Below are 16,489 nucleotides of genomic sequence, written 5' to 3'. Positions count from 1 at the left end.
TTCAAAATAATTACATGTATAAGATTTTTATACAGTACTTATTTTCTAATGTTGAGGGAGGTGTGAGCATGAGTTGAGGGTTTTGCCACATTTTTTGAATTTGCAGTTTTTCTCTGCTGTGAATTCTTCTGTGTTGAGTAAGGTTTTACCACCTTTTTAAGGGTTTGCCACATTCTTTATAGTTTTAGTTTTTCTCTGCTGTGGATTCTGCAATGTTGTGTAAGGGTTGAGTACTGGTTGAAGGCTTTGCCACATTTATTAAATTTGAGTGGTTTCTCTCCAGTATGAATTATCTGACGTTTAGTAAGGAATGAGCCCTAGTTAAAAGCTTTGCTACATTCTTTACATTTGTAGGGTTCCTCACCAGTATGGTCCAGGTGAAAGCTGATGGTGGCCTGACTTGGGGAGGCAGAAGGTGGGATTGGCTGACTTACTGACAGATTGGATGGCATGGTAATGGGGATGGGGATGGGGATGGGGATGGGGATGGGGATGGGGATGGGGATTGGGTGGGGCAGGAGATTCCTAGGTTCTGGAAGAATCATGAAATGTTTATTGAATGAAGGATAAATGGATACTGTTGCTGTTGCCCAGGTACTGATATGTGTCCGAGGCTTTACATACTCTATTTCAGTTACTCCTCACTAGAAGGCTAAAAACTAAGCATGATCTCCACACTGGAGATGAGGATGCTGAGGCTCAGAGACGTTCCGTGACTTGCCCAGGATAAATGGAAAAAGGTAAAAGGAAGAGCAGGATTGAAACTCAGGCCTGTTTGACCCCAGGTGCGGGCTCTTCGGAACTCCATCCCACCCAGCCCAGCAGGCATGCACCTAGTGGGGGAGACAAAGCCACTGCAGGGTCACGGCCCAGGAGTATAAAAGGCATATATTTGTTTTTGGTTGAAACCCCACTGGTCTATAGCCCTGGTTTGGGCAAGATGGGAAAGTGGGAACCAGGAGGCAGATACTAGCTCTTAAGGCCTAGTTAAGCTATCAACCGGCCATGTGTGCGTGGAAACATCTCATCACGCTTTAGGGCTTCCATTTCTTTCTTTGGACTGGTTAATTGGCAATGGCATCTCTGAGAAGCTGAAACTCACCTTAAAAATATAAAAATATTTTAATCTCACCTTAAAATCTATTAAATATTTTAAATCCTACCTAACATTGTTTTATAACCAAGCGAGTTAGAGAGAAATGCCACACTTTGAGATGAATTAAGGAGTCCTTTATTAGCCGGCGACCAAGAGACGGCTAATGCTCAAAATTCTCTGGGCCCCTAAGAAGGGGCTAGATTTTCTTTTATACTGTGGTTTAGCGAGGGGAGGGGGATTCTAGCTGTAGTAATCTTACAGAAGTAAAACAGGCAAAAAGGTTAAAAAGACAAATGGTTACAGGAAAACAAACAGCTCCAGGTGCAGGGGCTTAAAATCATCACAAGGTGATAGGTGTGGGGGCTCTGCGTGTTATCTGCCGGACACAAACGCAGGGGCTTTATGGTACTATCGCCTGAGCCAATTCCTGGGAACTGCGGACATTGCTTGCCTCAGTACCTTACCAGTTAATTGGGCTCTTTGATATGCTGAGAGTCAGCTTGCACAAGTTAAGTCCTTGAGGAAGGGGGTGGGTAAGGAGCCCTTGATGTCTTGCAAATGAAGGAGCCAAAAGGAGTCCCTCTAGTTTTCTCAGCTAAGGGAGAGTCTATTCATGTTAAAAACAAGGTGAGGTATTATAACATGGCATTTTAATTCAGACACTTCAAGATCCCTCTTGGAAAAACCATCCATAATTTCAGCATGTTTTTGGAGCTGGGGCCTCTGGTCAGAAAGGATGGGAGAATGAAAATTGAGTTGTGATTCAGGGTAGGGGTGCCAGGGTGCACCTCAGTGAGCTGAATGAGGCTGGGTCTCAGAACTCCTGAGCCCAGGCCAGGTCTCCAAGGTTGGTGAGGGGAACTTCTTCCAGAACCCCTCCACCCAGCCCTGACTCCTGAGAAGGAGATAGTGTGCTTCAGGTGGCAGAGCCCAAGTGCCCAGGTTATAGGCAGGTTTTCTCATGCCTCACTCACCAGAGATTACCTTTATCTTATATCCTGCTAAATCACAGAGGTTTGGGGAGTTCCTTTATGCCCCCAATATAACTTGTTTGTGGAGATCGGGGGAGTTTCTTCAGACCCCCAATAAAACTTGTTCAATTCTAACCAGGTACTGTTAAGATTTTTGTTATCTTGTTATGCTTCAAGGCCCAGGAAAGCCCTAGGCACAGCTCTTGGTGGGCTTTTGTTACATTCCAGGCTTTGTGTAAGGACACTGTTTGGACGAACAGAGGTAAGATGGTGCACTTCTGGGTTCTTCATCACCAACTTTTCCCCAGCGCCCGAAAATGCAGCCGGCGCCCGGGAAGGTGCAGACCAACCGGGCATGTGCCAGGTGACGTCAATCCAAAGAGACCAAGATTTACCTGGTGGCACTTGCGGAACGCCCCCCACCCACACACACACACGCCCGTGCCCCGCCTACTGCCCTCCCACTCCCAGAAAAGCCGCTCCCGGGAGCCGGCAGCACAGACTTCCCAGCCCCCCACTCCTGTCGGGACTGCATTACCAACTCCGCCCCAGAGCTCCACAGGGCGACTCTCTTGGCCTCCTTTGCTGGAGGCCGACAGACCTCTCCCTACCTACCTTCTTCCCTGAAGCTAGGTGACCAAAAATAAATTTGCAGTTTTGCTCCTACCCTTGCCTACTCGCTGGTTCTTTTGTGCTCGCTCTGGTGGTCTTAGAAAAGCAAATCAGACACTGGCTCTATCAGCTTTTAGTATTTAACTTAACCACTCAGTCAGTGCTGGAACAGTTGTCATGGAAGCCTGCCTGTTCAGCTGTTAGTGAGACCTGGGCTGCCACAATGAGGCTGTACAACTCCCCAACAGGAACCAATATAGTGGCGGGTGTGGTGGGTCAGCTGGGGAGACAGACAGCAGGATGCAGGAGTGACAGGTGGTGCAGCTATGCTGAGCCTCCTGTAAAGGCAGCAGAGAAGGCCCTGGCAGGGCAGCATGGCCCAAAGCCTCCCAACCCCTCCCATAGGCCTCGACCCTTCTAGACTCACCAGACCCCAGGCCCAGCCCCTAGTTGAGACTGGGGAAGGCAGAGAAACCACGGCTAGTCGGGAGAAGTGGATTTCCTGGGTTCTGGGTCTGAGGATTGGGGGCATCCATCCTCAGGAGAAAGCCTTCTGCTCCCTAGAGAGCTTCCTCTTTGGTAGCCCTGCTCCTTCTAGGAAAAATGTCCTCTCTTATTCCAACCCCAGGAGACCATAGATTTGGGGTCTGGAGAGATCTTAAAGAGCCCTCCTTCGACAGAAAGGGCAGCAGAGGGGCTGAGAGGGAAATGGCTTGCCAAAGGTCATAGGGCAAATCTGAAGCAGAACCAAGATGGGAGTCCCAGGGGGCTCTTTCCAGGATCCCATGGATGATAGGTCAAGTGGTGAGGGAAGGAGGGAGCCTCTGCAAGTGGGAGTGGATGCTAGGGCTCACAGAGGTCTAACAATTGGGAGTGGGGGTAGAACTATGGCTACAGCAGTACCTTTGGAGAGCCCAAATCGGCCAGGATTCGGTGGCGCCCAGCCCTGTTCCATGTTTAGAGAGGGATCTTTGAGCATCCCATCTTCATAAATTTGAGAACAGGGTCACTGAGAGGCAGCCTCTGAGGTGGCAGAGTGTATTAGTTTTCACACTGCTATAAAGAAATACCTAAGTCTGGGTAATTTGTAAAGAAAAGAGGTTTAATTGATTAACAGTTCTGCATGGCTGAAGAGGCCTCAGGAAACTTATAATCATGGTGGAAGGGGAAGCAAACACGTCCTTCTTCACATAGCAACAGGAGAGATAAGTGCAGAACAAAGAGGAAAAGGCCCCTTATAAAACCATCAGATATCGTGAGAACTCACTCACTATCATGAGAACAGCATGGGGGAAACCACTCCTATGATCTAATCACCTCCCAGGAGGTCCCTCCCCCAACACATGGAGATTAAAATCAAGATGAGATCTGGGTGGGGACACAGAGCCAGATCATATCACAGAGCCAGAAGAGCTGAGCAGTAGGATCTTAGTAAATGTTCATTAAATCAAACCCTTGCACAAGGCTGGCTTCAGAGGTGCCTCCTGTGCAGTGGCAGAGGTGCCACCTGTGCAGTGGCAAAGGTCCCACACTCAGAAGGGACCTGAACTTGGTTTAATGTTCTGCTATTACTGTCTTGAAATTCTTAACAATTTTTGAACAACGTACTCCACATTTTCAGTTCACACTGGGTCCCGTAAATTATGTACCCAGTCCTGCCCCTGAAGCAAAGACATGGTTTGTTCATGAAGGGCCCTCCCTACTCCTCCCTGCCCATCCCACTCCAAGGTACCCTAAGTGAAGGGGAACACACAGCTAAGAGAAGGTGGTGTTTGATGATGATCTTGGAGGTCTCACCTGAGCATGGCTGGTGATGCAAGTGTGCGGGTGGGAGAATTTGGCTGGTCTCTATTCTGGCAGCCTCCATCCCATGCACAAGGCCTGCACTTTGTCTCTCTGTCCTCCTGTGTCCCCCTACCTGACTCAGACCAGAAGTGTAGACAGGGGGTGGACACTGAGCCCTAGTGCTCCTGGGCCCAGCTGCAGTTCCCTATTGATGGGGGAGATTTGGCCCCTCTGACTACTCCTACCCCATCCCCACTATGACAGGAGTTGGTGAAGGGACAGGGTGGGAGGCTTAATTAACAGCCAGGCCAGACAGCAGGCAGTGAGGCAAAGATCGGGCTGACTTTTCCTGCTACAGATCTGCTCTCCAGAAGAGGTATTCATGGACTGGCTTAGGTTGTGACTTGTCTACTTTAGGAATATTCTTAACCCCTCCTGGGTCACTTGCCATCATCAGACTTCTCTCTCAGAGCACAGAACACCAGACTGTTGCCCCTATCTGTCCCTTCCTCCCCACTCCCTGCTTTCCTCCCTGAAGCTGAGAAGGTCAGAGTTTTCTCAGGGATGGGGCAAGTTGACTTCTGCCAAGGAAAACGCCCAGGCCCCTGTGCCCCATTCTTTGTCCTGCCCTGTGCTTTCTGCCTCTTCACTTCATCACAGCTCTGGACTCAGTAAAGTGGCAGAAGGGGGCTCACCTCAGCCCTTCTTTTCATCTTATAAAACTGGAACGTTAGACTCCCTCATCTGAGGGAAAATAACTAATCTGCATCCTGAGAATAAGATGGGAAGCTGCAGTCCTGGCTTCCAACATCTGGTAGAGAAGGAGCCCCTGCTTGCCTGACTTTGAGGCCCTATTAGGGGCAAGTTTCCAGCAGGGTGTCTCATACAGCATCCAGAGCCCCTCAGTATCATGGGGTTCCCTCTGCCTGGTTTTTCCTCCACTCCACGTCCTTCCCAGAGTCTGGATTCTTGGAAAAGCCTAGGCCAGGATATAGGCATTACCTGTGTAAGGCCAAGGGGAGTCCCACTGTGGGCCAGGAGGGCTCAACATTAATAAATCTGAAATTCAAGCCAAGACAAGGGGATAGATCTTGGCTCGGTGTCAGGGGTTTCTGTGTCATGCTGGGCTTGCCTAAGGTGGGAGGCCCAGGACATCTGGGCCTTGTGGTGCCTTCTGACACAAGCAATTCGAGTTTGCCACGAAGAGCTAATGGGAAAGTTTGACTTGGTGATCCAGGCATAAGGCTGATGATGCCACACAAATGCCCATGGGCCTGTGGTGCACCTGACGCTGTCCTGGGCAATGAATGGGTAAAGAGGACCAATAATCAATAATCTTTCTCTTCCTGAGAAAGGAAGCGCTCTTGGGCTGGTTAACCAGGCGTCTGGCCACAAGCCTTGTTGATGGGCTCCAGCAAGTGAGTCATCCCAATTAATTCCCCCTCCTCCAGGTTATCACAATCAGCCCAGCTCCAGAAGTGAAAGAGCTGGCTGTAGATGGGGGTGAGGCCAGATGAAAATGCTTTCGCTCCCCTCAAGAGCTGCAGAGCGCACCCTTGCAAAGGGGTTCACCGAGCTGCAGTGTCTTCAGCCTCCAATCTTGTAAGAGCCTGACGGATTGATCAAGGTGTCCTGGGAAAGATTTTGAGTTCAAAGAGACAATCCCCTCCAGAAACTCCAGGAGAATTTTGTGTGTCATTTAAAGAGTAAGAAGCTGCTGGGTGTCTTGGTTCACACCTGTAATTGCTATGCTTTGGGAGCTAGAGACAGGAGGAGCACTTGAAGTCAGGAATTGGAGACCAGTCTGGGCAACATAGTGAGATGGCCCTCTCTACAAAAAAAAGCAAGAAGACCTCTCTCTTTACCCATTTACTTGAAAGATGTGAACAGAAGACAGGAAGCTGGCTGTTGAGGGGGGGAGTCTCTCTCTTCATCAGGCAGAGGTAGGGGAGCTTCCTGAGGCAGAGGCGTGGATGGTATTTCTGGCTCTGCAGTTCCTGAAGAAATACTGGGGCACCCAGGCTAACCTTTGGCAAAACTAGGAGCTGAACTCAGGAGTCCCTGATGCCAGCCTCTCCGATGCAGTCCCCTGCTTCCCTCCCCCATGTGTCTTGCTCTCTATCTAGCTCCCTCCCCACCAACTTCCAGGCCAGGGTCCCCAGCTGGCTGGCGGAGGATGTCTTGCTCCTCAGCAGCTGGGATTTGTAAGTATTTACAGTAACATGTAACAGATTAGGGGCTAACAGGCCCAGTGAGCGGGCAGGCCCCTTCCCAGAGGTCAGCAGCTTCACTCCCCCTTCCCACTACCGTCCTGATTTGAGGGTGCACAGGATGACAAAGAGGGAGTAGTTGAACAAGGTATGGGGTGGCAGCCTCCACAGAACTCAAAGGATGCATTTGTCCATCTGTCCCCGGCTCAGTTTCCACACTCAGAGTCACTCACATTGCTCCACCCTTGCCACAGCTCACCTGTGTGTCCACATGATCACATGATCAAGGTCACACTGACCCCAAACACACACTCTTTCAACTCTCAACACTTCACTGTCACACTCACATGTGTACACACATGCTTTTGAAATTCCACAGCCACGTGGATGCACACAGGCTCACATCTTTGCACACACAAAGGCTCGCACTCACAGACCCATTGGGGGCCCAGATCCTGGTCATTCCACAGGTCTTAATAAAGGTTCTGGGAGAGAAACTTGTTTCCTGTGGAAGGCAGAGTGGGAGGGTTTTTGTGGGAGGGGCAGGGTGGGGAGGGAGAGTGTCTGAGTGTGTGTATGTTAGAGTGTGTGTGTGTGTAAGAGAGTATGTGTGTGAGGAGCAGGAGTGACTATGTCCTGAGTTTAAGGAGTGGGGAAGAGAAAGGAGAGATGGAGACAGGTCCAAGAGCCACTCAGAGCTGAAATCCTGGAAGGAAGCGAAGCTGAGATAATGGCAAGGCAAAGAAATAGACACCAACAAGGATCAAGCCAGAGGAGGGCATGGACTGGGGACAGAGCCCGCCCTCAGGAGAAGCTGTCACATTGCTGCTCTGAAGGCCTGTGACACCAGCGCCACCTCCAGCTGGAGCTTCCCCTCTCTGGATCTTGTCACTGTGACTTTGCTTTGCTACTTGGGCAGCCAGGAGTGGTGACAGGCACGGAAGACGGTGCCCACAGCAGCTGGCCATGCCACTCCAGCCCGTCTACCAACCCACCTGTCATTGCCAATCTTATCACCTGAGGAGTCCCAGATGAAACCAGCAATTGGTCTGGCTGCCTTTGCCTCCTAGTGTCACAGTGAAGGCCAGGGGAGCAATCGGCCTTCCTCCACAAAAGATGGGCAGGTTTAACCAGACCTTGCCCAAGTCCCTGAAGACTACAGCTGAGTCTGGGGAGAACGGGTCAAGTCTCTGCTCTCAGGCACACAGGACCTATTATTATAAGAAAGAAACAGGAACCAGCATGAGACAGGGGCTTGAGGAGGAGGTTGGAGAAGACACGTTTTTGGCATAAACGTTGGGTCCCTGTCTATGCTCACTGCGCCGGGCTGAGCCTGCCCCTGGCCGCTTCCACCGGCAGCACCTGGTGCTGCGCCTGGGACAGAGCCTGAATGGTGGCCGATCCCGTCTGGACGTCCCGGGCCGGTTCCTAACCCACGCCCGCCGTTCCCCACCCGGTGGGGAGAGGCTCGCGCTGCTCCTCGCCATGCTTGGCAGCCGCTGCTGCGGATCTCTGGGTTCCGGGTCGCACACGCCCCGCCAACCCTGGCCACTGCTTAGGAGGGGACGCCCGGGGCTGCAGTTCCAGGCCCCGCAGGCTGTGGCTAAGGAGAGGGCTGAGGGCCTGGAGCCAAGAGAAGCAGCAGGTCCCAGGGCCGACTCCGAAGTCGTTATCTCCAGCTTTGTTCCCGGGTCCGGGAACCAGCGGCCGCCGTCGGCCACCGTCGTGGGCGAGAAGGGAGGCGCGGGGCGGTCGGGGATTCTGCTGGGCACCTCACGTGCGCGCAGGGCCCAGCTTCACCACCGCAGCTGCAGCTGGGCCGCCTGGGGCCTGCGAGTTTCCGGGCTGCGGCGCGGTACCGCCGCGAGGAATGAGGGCGCGGCCCCGGTGGGGAAGGGGCAGGTCTGTGGCTCCGGCCACTGGGGGCAGAGAAAAGACCCCGGCGCCGTCTGGGCGCCCAGCTCCGTTCCCGCTGCGGCTAGGAGACTCCCGGGAGCGCCAGCGGCCCGGGGCCCACAGAGTCCTGGAACTCAAGGGCGGCCATGTGGCGCAGAAGCGGGGGCAGCCTGAGACCGCACTCGGCGAGGCGGCCACGCTCCACCCGCCACGGGGCCGCAGGACTCGGATTTCGCGGCTGGTTTTAAAATTGTACCCGCGTAGCCCAGAACGCTGGGAGGGGGAGTATTCTGCGCCCCTCCGGTTGCGGTCTCCGCCCTAAACCGACTTCCAGAGCTGCCTCTGCTCCCCGGAGGGGGGGGGCACCGGCGTCCCACGAGGTCGCCTCAGCCTCCGGCCCCCGTGCCTCGCCCCGGATGCTAGGGGGACCCCGCCTCGCTGCGCTCCCCACTGGCAGCTGAGGCGCGCTGCAGGCGGGAGCTGCGGCTCCGAGATTTATGGGCGTCCCCGCCGTGCTAGTGATGGAGAAGCGCCGAGGGCTTCGACGTCGCGGCTTCCGGAAATTCGGTTATTGAGCGGAGTTGGGGGTCAGGTTGCAAAATGAGAGCCCCCCTCCCTCAGGTTGTAATCACCACCCGGCCCGCCGCTTCCGCAGCCGCGAGTCTAGGGCGGAGCTGTTCGGTTTACCGAGCACAGAGCGGGTGGGGCACCGGCGAGCAGCTGCGCAGCCTGGGAATCTGCCTCCAACTGGGGCCCAGGGGCCGGCCCCACCTTTCCCTGGGTCAACCCTCTGCCCCGTTCCCTCGACCCTCAGCACCCCTCCAGGCCCAGTTCGCTTCAGAGGCGCGAGACCTGAAAAAGGAAGAAGCGAGCTCAGCCTCAATCCCCCTCACCACCCCACTTTTGGGGCCGCTGAGGTGGAGAATTGAAGGGGGTGAGCCCCGAATTACAGCCGCTCCCTTCCCAGCCTCGCCCCGCTTTCCTTCTGTCCATGATGATTTTCTTATTGTCAGGCGACAGCCAGGCTCCCCGCTCTCCGGGGCGGTTGGGAGGGGGCTCTGGAGCCCACGCCTACGGTCGGGCCCGGCAGGGATGACCCCAGCCCCCTCGCTGGTGCAGCGGGAACAGCTGGTTCCTGCCGGGGTGGGGAAGCATGGACAGCGTGGGCTCGGGCGCCTGAGAGGCACTCGGGGCCTCTAAGGCTTGGACACTGTCACGGGTCGTGTGGTTGTCGCTTCCGGCCCCCGCCACGCCCTCCTCCTTGGACACGGATTCACTGGCAGGTGTCGGGGACCTGGCGCCCTTGCAGGGGAGGGCCCCAGGAGCCTGAGGCGGGGACTTGAGACACTTGGGGGCCAGGATGGGAATAACTAGCGGAAAACATAACTGAACTCTCAATGCCAGTCTGTTGTAGAAGCTCCTGGGACAAGCAGTGGAAAGTCCCCGCAGGAGGCTTCCTGCAATATCCTAGGCGGTTGCGGGGCCTCTTCGTGGGGAGCGCAGCCTGGAGCTGCGGGCAGGGCAGCGCTGGGGGTGACCCGTCAGAGGCTGTGTCTGGGGACCTGAGACCAGGCCAGGACAGGAGGCGGGCTCAGGGTTCTCCGGAGCATCCCCTTGAGCTGTCCTGGCGGGAGCAGACACTGCAAACGCCGCGCTGGCCTCAAACACCGCGTCCTTTGAATGTTTTAATTAAGAATAATTAATAGAGAAGGGCTTGGAGGCTCACGACTGGATCCCAGTACTTGGCGAGGAGGGAGGATCGCTTGAGCCGAGAGGTTCGAGACCAGCCTGGGCAACACAGTCAGACTCCATGCCTACAAAACAAACGAAGGAAAATAAACAGAAAAGAACCAAATTAGCCAGGCATGATGGTGCAGGCCTGTGGTCCCAGCTCTTCAGGAGGCTGAGGCAGGACGACTGCTTGTGACCGAGCCACTGCACTCCAGCCTGGGCGACAGAGCAAGACCATGTCCCAAAAAATGTGTATGTCTGGGTGAATGTATAGATTTTACAACTATTTTGAAGGCGGCCTTTTTAACTTTAAATAGAGCATTCTGGAGGAGACGCCTGACCCACAGCCCTTTCCCTGAAGTTCGGTGCCCGAAGTGCACCCTTCCCCTGGCTGAGGTCTCTCCATTCTACCAAGCCCTGCCTTCTGCAGAGGTTGGATCCATGGTGTCTCCCGCCCTGTCCCAACTGGAGAACAGTATAAAGAATTGTAGAGGACTATATGCTCTTGCAAACGAAGCAGGCCATTTCCCCCATTAATATTATAAGTCCCACTCTTGCAAAGGAAGCTGGGCATTCCTCCTCTGCAAACAGGGAGGACAAAGGAGCCTATAAGACTGGCCTCCGTTGCAAATAGCAGACCCTGGGAGCTTGTTTATATGTAAACATCTTGGAAATCCAGAAAGTCAGGGAAAGGTCAGAAAAACAACAATGTGTCTTGTGACTTGGTAACATTCCACAAATGACGGTATAAAATAAAGCGGAGCCTGTCCTTCGGGGCAGCCGCCATGTTTGTCTTGTCTTGTGTTGTCTTGTGTGTTCATTTCTTTGTTCAGGAAACACACGGACCCCAACAAAGAATTGTCAAATAGAGGGAGCTGAAATTCAGAAGCACGCTTAAGCCAAGTCTTCAAAACTAGAAAGCATAAAGCAGGGGAGGCGTTTTGAAAGCTTAAGGACAAAACACCATGGGCATGGATGGCTGAATCTGGGGATCAGCATCATAATTTGTTGAGAAGGAGGCTGTGCTGTGCTGCTAGTTATTAATGGGTTTAATCGGTTGGTCCACAGCCCTACTGGTGGCCTAACCAGTAGCCCAGGGCCTGGGAGGATTTGCAGGACATGTCAGAATTTGATTGCAGTTCCTTCCACTTGGCATAAGGAGGCACCATCAGCCTGATTGGGAGGGTCATGGTGGGATGGAGCCCTCCCAGGTGGAGGCACTGAGCTGACCATGCCACAGACCATAGAGTGGAAGCCTTTCCTGCCCCCTTAACCGCAGCTAACATCAAAAGCGCTGGTATGGGCTGTCTGTCTGCCCTGGAACCCGAGTTTGTCTTTGTCTGCAGTTAAGATTCTTCTGGGTTTATGTTGCCAGTTCATCATCCAGCTCTCTGGAATCAGGCCTCCCAAATTTAGCAGATGTTAGGGAGGACTCCAGGGAGTGGCTTATGAGGGCTGGCTGATGAAACTGCCCTTTCCTTTCTGTTCTGTGAGTGTGATGGTGTTTGAGATACATGGGGCTATGGTTCAGGAGCACTTCACGTGTGCAAATATGGAGACAGCACTCACCTATACATTTAGGCTCAGAATATTGCTTGGAATTAGCATTTATCACACACTGTGGCTGTAACTTTTGCAGTTTGAGGTACAAAAGCAAAACTAGCAAGAATTTATTTTTCCTTTTCCACAATTTTACAAATAAAAGATTAATTCTTATCCTAGATGTAAGCAACCTCAGTACATTTTTTGCCTCATTAAGTGGAAAACTTTAGGCTTTTCAGTTACTGAAAGCATTTTCATGTTTCTCTTTTGCATATCTGAATTGCGAGCATCACTACTCTTGCATATTGGGGCCATTACTTGAACACAAACACCGCAATACTGAGACAATCCATCTGATAACTTAGATGGATGCAAGTGACTAATGAGCAATGAAAGGGACCAGGACAGCAGGGACCAGGGCTACAAAACAACTCCCGAACTAACTTAGGCAAACAATTCCAGGAATCTAGAAAGCAGAACAGACCGGGTGAGCAGACCGGGAAAACAAGCCCCTGATAAACGTCATCAGTGTTTCAAAATGTAACCGAAATACCAGAAATGGTTCAAATGTCAGCCAATCCTAAGTCTGATGTGTACAAAATCCCCTATGACTCTGTCCCTGTTTACCCCTGACTATAAAAATGCTGTCTGGAGCCCAGTTAAGGAACTTTCCTGCTCGTCTCATGACAAGTGAGGAAGTTCCAGGTTCGAGCCTGTAATAAAGATCCTTGTCGCTTGGCTTTGACTCCGGACTCTGGTGGTCTTCTCTGGGGAATAAACAGTCTGGGCATAACAAATGGGGGCTCGTCCGGGATTTCCCCCAAGCCCACCAGACCCCCAAGTCAATGGATCTTAATCTGTAGGTAAGCCGGCTTTGTCATTGTCTCTGTCTTTGTCTCTGTCTGTCTTCCTGAAATTTCGTGAAATCTGTAATCTGTATTGGTCTGCACTGTAGGTGGCAAAGTCTTGGTGGACGCGCTAAAGGACAGCCACTCGGGACTGGTGGGAGACGTCCCCCAGTGCCCATCTGGGGGCCTCCATCCTTGGTTGCCCCGTCTGACTCAGGTTGGAAGTCCGACAGGCGCTCGCGAAGGCTCATCCTTTACCACTGTCTGTCTGTTATTGTTCAGTGTTAAGTGTAAGTCCGAAACGAAACATAAAACCTCTTCTTCCCCTTCCAGGACCGGACCTGTAGGATACTCCCCTCTGCTTCACACTCATTTTCGTCCCTCCTTCTCTTTGTAGGAGCAGTCCAAAGGTGGGCAACAACCAGAGCATGCCGCTCTCACTCCTTGTTAACAATTTCAAAGATGTGAAGGCTTGGGGGCGTGACTTAAGTGTAGAACTAAAGAAAGGAAAGCTAGTTACTTTCTGCCGTTCGGAGTGGCCCTCCTTCGGCGTAGGGTGGCCCTCCGAAGGAACTTTCTGTCTCTCTATTATCACTAAGGTAAAAACTAAGATTTTCCTGCCAGGGCGGTCAGGACATCCTGATCAAATTCCTTATATTCTAGTGTGGCAGAATCTTGTGGAAAACCCACCGCCCTGGGTAACTCCGTTCATCCCTGAGCCCTGCAAGGTCCTAGTAATGCGACCTACAAGACAAAGGACTCCCTCTGCTCCCTCGGCCCCTGTGCTGCCAGATAGCCAGGACCCCCTAACGTTAGAACCCACACTTCCCCCACCATATCCGCACCCTATCCCGCAGTACCCAGTCCCCCAGGGTGGTGCTTCCGTGGAGGGAGACCGAGAAGCAGAAGCAGCCGAAAGCGAAAGTAACCCGGGGGGACCGGTCGGCCGAACACGAGGACGCATGCAGCGGGACCAAGCTTCCCGATTCCCTGACTCTACTGTAGCCCTGCCCCTCAGAGAGATAGGTTCGCTCGATGATACCGGGGTCTCCCGTCTCATTTATTGGCCTTTTTCCACTAGTGATTTATACAATTGGAAGTCCCAAAATGCTCGGTTCTCAGATAATCCCAAAGATCTAACCTCGTTGTTAGACAGTGTCATGTTTACTCACCAGCCAACCTGGGATGACTGTCAACAGCTCCTCCGAATCCTGTTCACAACGGAGGAGCGGGAAAGAATCCAGGTTGAGGCCAGAAAGCTGGTTCCAGGAGATGATGGCCAGCCAACTGCAAATCCTGACTTCATCAATGCGGCTTTTCCTTTGACCCGACCCAGATGGGACTACAACACGGCAGAAGGTAGGGGATGACTGCTCATTTATTGCCAGACTCTAATGGCGGGTCTCCGGGCTGCAGCTCGCAAGCTCACCAATTTGGCTAAAGCATATTCTGTGCTACAAGGTAAGACAGAAAGCCCCGCTGTGTATTTAGAGAGATTAATGGAAGCCTTCAGACAGTTTACCCCTATGGACCCAGAAGCACCGGAAAATCAGGCAGCCGTAGTAATGTCCTTTGTAAACCAGGCAGCACCAGATATTAAAAGAAAACTCCAGAAATTAGAGGGTTTAGAGGGAAAGCAGATTCAGGACCTCCTTCAGATGGCCCAGTGAGTTTATAATAATAGGGATACTCCAGAAGAAAAACAGTTTAAGGCAACTAAAGAAATGACCAAAGTCTTGGTAGCAGCTTTCCCCCAGGCAGGGAATGGCCAAAGCAGAAAGCAGACAAAGCAAGGCTCCAGGCAAGGATTAGAAAAGGATCAGTGTGCTTATTGCAAGGAACGTGGTCACTGGATTAAAGACTGCCCAAAGAAACGGAAACCAGCTAACCCTACCTCCATACTCGTTACCCAGGACTCTGACTAGGGAGGATGGGGTTCGGACCCCCTCCCCGAACCCAGGGTAACTTTGCAAGTGGAGGGGTCCCCAGTTCGCTTCTTGGTCGATACTGGGGCAGAACGCTCAGTCCTAACCAAACCAATTGGAAAAATGTCTAAGAAAACATCCTGGGTGCACGGGGCCACAGGCATCAAGAAATACCCCTGGACAACCCAGAGAACTGTAGACTTGGGAACGGGAAAAGTATCCCATTCCTTCCTAGTCATCCCAGAAAGCCCCTGCCCCCTACTAGGGAGGGACTTGCTGACAAAAATGGGGGCCGAAATCCACTTTGAGCCAGAAGGGCCCAAGATAACTGATTCCCAAAACTGGCCAATATCTATCCTGACTGTCACGTTAGAAGATGAGTACAGACTCCATCAAGAGCAAAAGCCCCCTCATCAGGAAATTGACTCTTGGCTTCAGCGTTTTCCTGAAGGGTGGGCAGAAACTGGGGGCTTGGGGCTAGCTAAACATCGGCCTGCCATATTTGTGGAAGTTAAGCCCCGGTTCGGGTTCGGCAATATCCTATGCCCCTGGAGGCAAGAGAAGGAATTACGCCCCATATCCGCCGACTCCTAGACCAGGGAGTCCTACGGGCTTGCCACTCATCCTGGAATACTCCACTGTTACCTGTTCGTAAACCCAACAGTACGGACTACAGGCCAGTACAGGATTTAAGAGAAGTTAATAAAAGGGTCATGGACATACATCCCACTGTGCCCAATCCATACACCCTGCTGAGTGCCTTACATCCCGAAAAACAGTGGTATACCGTTCTTGATCTAAAAGATGCTTTCTTCAGCCTTCCTCTGGCTCCCAAAAGTCAAGAACTCTTTGCATTTGAATGGACGGATCCTGATAGGGGCATCAACGGTCAGCTAACATGGACCAGGCTGCCACAAGGGTTCAAGAACTCGCCAACCCTGTTCGATGAAGCCCTTCATGAAGATCTGGGTGAGTACCGGCGACAACACCCTGAAATAACTCTTTTGCAGTATGTTGATGATCTCTTAATAGTGGCCAGGTCCCCGGAAACTTGTGTTCAAGGGACTGAGGACCTCTTGAAGACTCTGGGGGAGCTAGGCTACCGAGCCTCAGCAACGAAGGCTCAGATCTGCAAGTCAGAGGTAACTTATCTGGGGTACCTATTAAAAGGGGGGCAACACTGGCTAACCAAAGCCCGAAAGGAAACAGTCCTACGCATCCCTAGACCCCAGTCAACACGGCAAGTAAGAGAATTCCTGGGGTCGGCAGGGTTCTGTAGGTTATGGATACCCGGGTTTGCTGAGTTAGCCAAGCCCCTATACCAGGCAACAAAGGAACGGCAGCCCTTCAATTGGACGGAAGAGGCTGAGCTGGCCTTCCAACAAATCAAAACTGCCTTGTTATCAGCCCCCGTGCTGGGGCTCCCTGATGTCTCCAAGCCCTTCCACTTATATGTGGATGAAAGTAAGGGTGTTGCAAAAGCCGTGTTAACACAGTACCTAGGCCCCTGGCAGAGGCCAGTCGCCTATTTGTCAAAGAAATTAGATTCAGTGGCTGCTGGCTGGGCCACCCTGCCTCCGGATAATCGCGGCGACTGCCCTAATGGTCGGGGACGCTGATAAACTTATCATGGGGCAAGAGTTGTGCGTTACAACCCCGCATGCCATTGAAGGCGTCCTCCGGCAGCCGCCAGACCGATGGATGAGCAACGCCCGGCTCACCCACTATCAAGGACTGCTGTTAAACCCCGTCAGAATAACTTTTCTGCCCCCAACCTCTTTAAGCCCTGCCTCACTGCTGCCAAATCCAGACTTGGATGCCCGGTCCCATGAGTGCACTGAGATACTGGCTCAGGTGCATGGGGTGTGGGAGG

The 16,489-nt window shown here is 52.6% G+C and overlaps 1 pseudogene; it reads left to right on the top strand.

Annotated features, from left to right (window-relative positions):
- Nucleotides 1–8,064: 8,064 nt before the first annotated feature.
- On the top strand, nucleotides 8,065–8,744 carry LOC111523519 (annotated as a pseudogene).
- The last annotated feature ends 7,745 nt before the right edge of the window (nucleotides 8,745–16,489 follow it).

Source organism: Piliocolobus tephrosceles, chromosome 9, assembly GCF_002776525.5.
Source record: "Piliocolobus tephrosceles isolate RC106 chromosome 9, ASM277652v3, whole genome shotgun sequence".
In the NCBI taxonomy this organism is placed as follows: Eukaryota; Metazoa; Chordata; class Mammalia; order Primates; family Cercopithecidae; genus Piliocolobus; species Piliocolobus tephrosceles.
Note: the sequence above shows the minus strand (reverse complement) of the source record. Positions and strands in the feature narration are given on the sequence as shown.